This window comes from Penaeus monodon, chromosome 35 (genome assembly GCF_015228065.2).
Source record: "Penaeus monodon isolate SGIC_2016 chromosome 35, NSTDA_Pmon_1, whole genome shotgun sequence".
Classification (NCBI taxonomy): Eukaryota; Metazoa; Arthropoda; class Malacostraca; order Decapoda; family Penaeidae; genus Penaeus; species Penaeus monodon.
Window position 1 is genome coordinate 29,576,119 of NC_051420.1, and position 7,500 is coordinate 29,583,618.

The window sequence follows — 7,500 nt, forward strand, 5'->3', positions numbered from 1 at the left end:
GAGAACTGAAAAACCCTGAACTGAGTGGATGTGAGGAAAGTGGAGGAAAGTGGAGGAAAGTGGAGGAAGGTGGAGGAAAGTGGAGGAAGGTGGAGGAAGGTGGAGGAAAGTGGAGGAAGGTGGGAATCTCCAGCCATCGGTCAAGTGGATCTGCGGGTCTCGAGGGCGCCGCGATGGGTTATTTCCGGGCCTGACACCCCATTTAAAAGGGGAGCCTCATCACGCCCAGGGTGGAGAGCGGGGGAGGGGGAGGGGGGAAGGGGAGGGGGGGGGGGGGAGGGGGAGAGGAAGGGGGAGGGGGGGGGAGGAGGAGGAATGGGGAGGGGGGTAAGAAAGGGATGGGGAGGGGTGTGTGAGAGAGAGGGATGGGAGAGATGGAGAGCGGGGAATAGGGAGTGGGAGAGGGGATAAAAGAGAGGGATAGGACGGATGGGGGAAAGGAATGGGGTAAGAGAGAGAGATGAGAGAGAGGGAGAGGGGAATGGGGAAAAGGGGAAAGAGAGAAGGGGTGAGAGAGAGGGAGAGGGGAAGGGGGGGGAGGGGGTAAAAGAGAGAGGGGGTGAAGAGAGGGAGAGGGGAACAGGGAGAGGGGATAAGAGAGAGAGGGATGAGAGAGAGGGAGAGGGGAATGGGAAGAGGGGATAAGAGAGAGAGAGATGAGAGAGAGGGAGAGGGGAACGGGGAGAGGGGATAAGAGAGAGAGGGATGAAGAGAGGGAGAGGGGAATGGGAAGAGGGGATAAGAGAGAGAGAGATGAGAGAGAGGGAGAGGGGAAGGGGAGAGGGGATAAGAGAGAGAGGGATGAGAGAGAGGGAGAGGGGAATGGGGAGAGGGGATAAGAGAGAGAGGGATGAGAGAGAGGGAGAGGGGAACGGGGAGAGGGGATAAGAGAGAGAGGGATGAGAGAGAGGGAGAGGGGATAAGAGAGAGAGGGATGAGAAGAGGGGGAGGGGAAAGGGAGAGGGGATAAGAGAGAGAGAGCTGAGAGAGAGGGAGAGGGGAATGGGGAGAGGGGATAAGAGAGAGAGGATGAGAGAGAGGGAGAGGGGAACGGGGAGAGGGGATAAGAGAGAGAGGGATGAGAGAGAGGGAGAGGGGAAAAGGGGAGAGGGGATAAGAGAGAGAGGGAGAGAGAGGAGGGGGAGGGGAATGGGGGGAAGGGGGAAAAGAGAGAGGGATGAGGAGAGGGAGAGGGGAATGGGGAGAGGGGTAAAAGGGGAAGAATGAGAGAGAGGGAGAGGGGGGGAGGGAGAGGGGAACGGGGAGAGGGGATAAGAGAGAGAGGGGGAGAGAGAGGGAGAGGGGAATGGGGGGAGGGGATAAAAAGAGAGAGATGAGGAGAGGGAGAGGGGGAAAAAGAGAGAGGGATGAGAGAGAGGGAGAGGGGATAAGAGAGAGAGAGATGAGAGAGAGGGAGAGGGGAACGGGGAGAGAGGATAAGAGAGAGGAGGGATGAGAGAGAGGGGGGAGGGGAACGGGGGGGAGGGGGTAAGGAGAGAGGGAGGGGAGAGAGGGAGAGGGGGGAAAGGGGAGAGGGGATAAAGAGGAGAGGGATGAGGAGAGGGGGGAGAGGGGTAAAAGGAGAGAGATGAGAGAGAGGGAGAGGGGAATGGGAAGAGGGGATAAGAGAAGAGGGGTGGAGAGAGGGAGAGGGGGAAAGGGGAGAGGGGGTAAGAGAGAGAGGGATGAGAGAGAGGGAGAGGGGAATGAGAAGAGGGGATAAAGAGAGAGAGAGATGAGAGAGAGGGGGAGGGGGAAGGGAAAAAAGGGGGTAAGAGAGAGAGAGATGAGAGAGAGGGAGAGGGGAACGGGAAGAGGGGATAGAGAGAGAGAGAGAGAGAGGGGGGAGGGGGAAAGGGGAAGAGGGGATAAAAGAGAGGAGTAGGCTGAGTGGAGAGAGAGGCTGAGTGGAGAGAGAGGCTGAGTGGAGAGAGAGGCTGAGGAGAGAGAGGCTGAGGGGAGAGAGAGGCTGAGGGGAGAGAGGCTGAGGAGAGAGAGGCTGAGTGGAGAGAGAGGCTGAGGGGAGAGAGAGGCTGAGGAGAGAGAGGCTGAGAGAGAGAGAGGCTGAGGGGAGAGAGAGGCTGAGGGAGAGAGAGGCTGAGGGAGAGAGAGGCTGAGGGAGAGAGAGACTGAGAGAGAGAGAGGCTGAGAGAAAGGAGGCTGAGGGAGAGAGAGGCTGAGGGAAGAGAGGGCTGAGGAGAGAGAGGCTGGTGAGAGAGAGCGAGGGCTGGGGGAGAGGGAGAGAGGGGCTGAGGGAGAGAGAGGCTGAAAGAGAGAGAGGCTGAGAGAGAGAGAGGCTGAGGGGAGAGAGAGGCTGAGGAGGAGAGAAAAGGCTAGAGGAGGGGTAGAGAGAGGGCTGGGGAAAGAGAGGCTGAAAGAGAGAGAGGCTGAGGGGAGAGAGAGGCTGAGTGGAGAGAGAGGCTAAGGGGAGAGAGAGTGTCCCTGTGAATGGTTGCAGCCACGAACTTACACATTCATTATTAAAAGGTCCCTTCTGTCTAACGTCCCTGTGGAAATAAAAACAATAAATAAAACGATTCTTTTTAATTAATAAGTCCCTGATTTAGGGGAATTTACAGGTAAAAATCTTTAGTCTTGAACAAATGCGAGATTTATGATATTAATGCTACCCGTATTTGGCTCTACTGAATATCTTTTATTTACTGAAGTATATTGGTTACTAAAGCGATGAGTGGTTTATTACTATTGATAGATAAATATACCAAGGGTATTAATAATCTAGAATATAATATCCTGCTCAGTTTTTATGGAAAATAGACAGGAAACGATTGTGAATCATGTGTCTTTTGGAACATAAATAATCCTATGATAGTGATATCGGATCCTCATTATCAATGTTATTGTTATTGTAATTATCACCGTGATTAATATTATCATTATAATCTTTATTATTATTGTTATATTGTTATTATAATGATAATTACAATGATAATATTGCTATTATTATTATTATTATTACTATTATTATTATTATTATTATTATTATTATTATTATCATTATTATTATTACTATTAATATTATTATTATTATTATTATTATTATTATTATTATTATTATTATTATTATTATTATTATTATTATTATTATTATTATTATTATTATTATTATTAGAATGATAATAATAATAATAATAATAATAATAATAATAATAATAATAATAATAATAATAATAATTATTATTATTATTAACATTATTATTAACATTATTATTGTTGTTATTATTGTTATTATCATTATTATTTTTTTTTTATTATTATTATTGTTGTTGTTGTTGTTGTTATTATTATTATTATTAATATTATTATTATTACGATTATCATTATTATTGTTCTTGTTATCATTGCTATCATTCTTTCTATCATTATCATCTTTATTTTTATCACTATTATCATTACTATTATTCTATTACTATCATTATCCATATTATGATAATTATTCATATCATTAATCACATTCATATCCATATTCATATTCATATTCATATTATTATTATTATTATTGCTATTACTATTACTGTTACTATAATAATAATAATAATAATAATAATAATAATAATAATAATAATAATGATAATGATAATAATAATAATGATAATGATAAAAATAATAATAATAATAATATAGTATGAATAACAATAATAATAATATTAATAATGATAACAATAATAACAATGATACTCATTAAAATAAAAGTACTAATAATGATAATTATAATAATAGTAATTAGTAATATTAATAATAATATTAACAACTACATAAATTAAAACAAAAGTACTAATGATTACAATAATAATAATAATAATAATAATAAAAACAACAGTAACAATAATAATAACAACAATATTAATAACAATAATAATAATAGTCCCTTTTCCATGACATGTCTTCTGTGTCACACTGATGGCATTTGGCTGGACAGTGTCTATAGTGTTTTGTGTAGGCAAGCACTCCAGCTCAAGGGTCTCCACCACCTGCGTTCTTATGCTACCACAATCTTGTAAGGCACCATTTTGTTGGACAGGACTAGTCATCATCACAGATACCATATTCAGTTTTGCCCCTCAAGCCCTGACTCAAATGCACAGACTCCATGCTGCTCGGGTAATAGTCACTTTCTCCCCATGTCCTCTTTGCCTGCTGTGGGTTTTGAGACGTAGGGTATAGTAGCCTGATTGCGCATTATATGAAGACACCTTGAACAGTTCTGTACACATCCCTCCTTGTGTTGGCTTGACACTGTCGAAATTATGGCATCTCTATAGATATCACTGCATATGCACGATGGTCAGCAACCTGCATGGACTGAAAGTTAGGGCTCGTCTCTGTTGTAGAGGCTGGCGTCCGTGGGTGCCCATGCCTCGTCTCCGTTGTAGAGGCTGGCGTTCGAGGACGCCCGTGCCTCCTCTCCTTGGCGGCTGGCATTTCAGACTGTCCATGACTCCTCTCCATTTTGAGACTGGCACCTGGTCTCCGTAGTTACCTTAAAGCTGGCATCAGAGAAGCCTCATCCTTGTCTCCGCCTTTAAAACTGGTGTCCAAGGACGCCAACGTGCTGACGTCCGAGAACGCCAACGCTTGGTCTCCATGGTTACTTTAGAGGGTGGCTCCGAGAGCCCTCTGCCTCTTAAGCCAGCCCCTCTCCATTTTTGAGACTGGTGTCCACGGACCCCAACGCGCTGGCGTTCTTAGTTATTTAAGAAGCTGGCGTCTGAGATCACCCATGCCTCTTGCCCGTTTCCGAGACGCGTCCGAGAACACCATTCAAGACTTACATTAATCCTTTTATCATTATGACACATCACTTAAGGCATACATAAAAAATGCTTTCACGTCAGATCCACCTCATTTCTCTGTGTTCACTTATACATATATCATTATTTCAATTTATACTACAATACACTTCAAATGGTTTCAACACATACACTTTGCGAGTTCTCTGATTTACTTGTTGAATTTCTGATCACTGTAGAGCAGATGTCACGCCTTGAAATGTCAAAGGCATACTGTTCTCTTGTTATTACAATACAGTATATGGAAGCAGTCAAAGCGCTGCTTGTTTGTCCAGGTGTGTTTGACCGTCTGGACTCGTTGTTGTTGTGTATGGACTGGGTAGTGGTAATATGCATGACAATTTCAGCCGTTATATAGTCTACACAGTTACACGTGGCTTCTAGCAGATATCACAAAGATGCTACACCTCGAAATGTCATAGACATATTATTTTCGTGTTATTAGCTGCCTCAGTCTGGCAGACAAAGCGCTGCTTGTTTGTCCAGGGGTGTTTGAACGTCTGGACTCTGACGTTGTTATATAAAGGCTGGGTGGTTGTCATGACAATCTCGCCCGTCATGTAGTCTACAAGGCTAGATGCAACTTCATTGATGATGATGATATGATGATGATGATGATGATGATGATGATGATGATGATGATGATGATGATGATGATGATGATGATGATGATGATGATGATGATGATGATGATGATGATGATGATGATGATGATGATAATAATAATAATAATAGTAATAATACTACTAACAATAACGATAATGATAATAATAAAGATGAAAAAAAGATAAAATGATAACAATAATTATCATTACATAATACTAATGACAATAATGATAATATCAACAATAACAAAGTACGAAGAAATGATAAGAACATTATAATGATATTATACAAATATTTAGAATATGGTCATTAATTAGAAGGAAAAAATCAGAACATAAACTGCAGCCTTTCAAAGCAAAGCACATCCTATACAGAATAAGAGAGCGTAAAAAAAGAAAAAGCGCGACGCAAAATTAAAGCAGAGCAGCAAAGCAACGGGATTCCCTTTTGTATAAATTCCGAGGCTTCGATGAGATACGGATGGGTTCGAATGCCATGTCCGGCCCCAAAGAAAAGTATAAGGTTACATATACCCATTCATCATTTTTATTAATGGTATATATTTTGTAATGAATAAATAAAATGATTTAAGCATCTGTTTATATAGATATACACTAGTAGAGCTAGTACAGCTCAGTGGTAGAATGGCGGCTTTGCAATCGCAAGGTCCTGGATTCGCGTCCGGCTTAGTAAGCACGTTCCTCTACGAACGTGATCCCTTCGTCCACTTGAGTATGGAACCGACGCTGACTTTCACTTCTCATAAAAAAAGATAGCTAAAAGTTGGGGTAGTTGAAGCGTCGGCCATCTACCTGGACTTCCGTGACAGTCCATCACTGGTCCATGGCCTAGATCCTTCACCTGGTGAGCGCCAGGTATTGCCACGCTGTTGCTTGGCGGTGTGGACGAGCAAAGAAGAGCTGCCACGTGTTAAATCGGTGTAGAGCGATACGCAGTGGGCTCAGTCAGTCATTTTTCGATTATTTAATGACACATCAAATGACACCAACATTCAGCGTGGACGCGGAGTGAAATTATTGGCTCATTCTTGTCATGGGAAGTCAAGTTTATTTTACTTTTTTGTGCGATTTTCGACCGAAATGAGGATGGCAAAAGCATCCATTCCTATTTTATGTTGTTATTTATTTACTATTATTATTCTAAACGCTGTCCCTTTTTATACAACCAACGTGCTTAATCCCCTGTACACCTCTAAACTTATGAACAGAATAAACCTTCCACAGTAAGGGTATCCTTTTCCCTCTGCTGATTATGAATAGAATTTTTGGGGCTGCTCTTGTGATAATCCTTGGACTGTTGCTATAAGGAGAGAATTAGACCATGCCATAGCCACGTGTGTATCTTTTAGACACAGATAGAGTGATGATAAAGAGGGATGAACAGACGCTAATGCACCTTACGATATCAACTTGAAGACAATCCACGCATTTGATTGCATCAAAGTCTGTCTGTAACTTTATACATGCGCGTGTTAATCATGGCGCCAAGATTTTATGAAGATTTTATGATGGTTTGTAATGCTTTTGGTGTTTGTGAGCCGGAGGTTGAAATACTAGGATGTGTGTGTGTGTGTGGGGGGGGGGTGACACAGGATAGATGAGTGGACAGGGAGGTAGATTTAAAGCATATTTTCTACAGGATCACCTTTGACATCTAACCCCTTGGTCCCTGATCCGTAATAATGCATCCATGCACCATTACAAATACAGATTACTAAGCATTTAGTAGGATCATAGTGGATCATGGCTTATTTATGGGACAGCAACAAATTTATAAAAATGTGGGCGTGGAGCTGAATAGATAATTGGATACTAAAATGAATTAAATGTAGAGCTTCTCTATTAATTGCTATCAAATATATATACAATTAGTTTATTGTTTATTCATAGACAACCGACCTTTAAAATTCCATCTTCATCTACCTGTTAGCCAAAGTTTCCCCATGATCCTGCTGAGAAGGAGCGTCTGTTCTAGAAAAGGGCTCATTGTGGGTTCCTATTGACAGATATTGCATGTCGTGTGCAATGGTTCATGAAGTAAGAGAGAAGACGGTAGATTAATA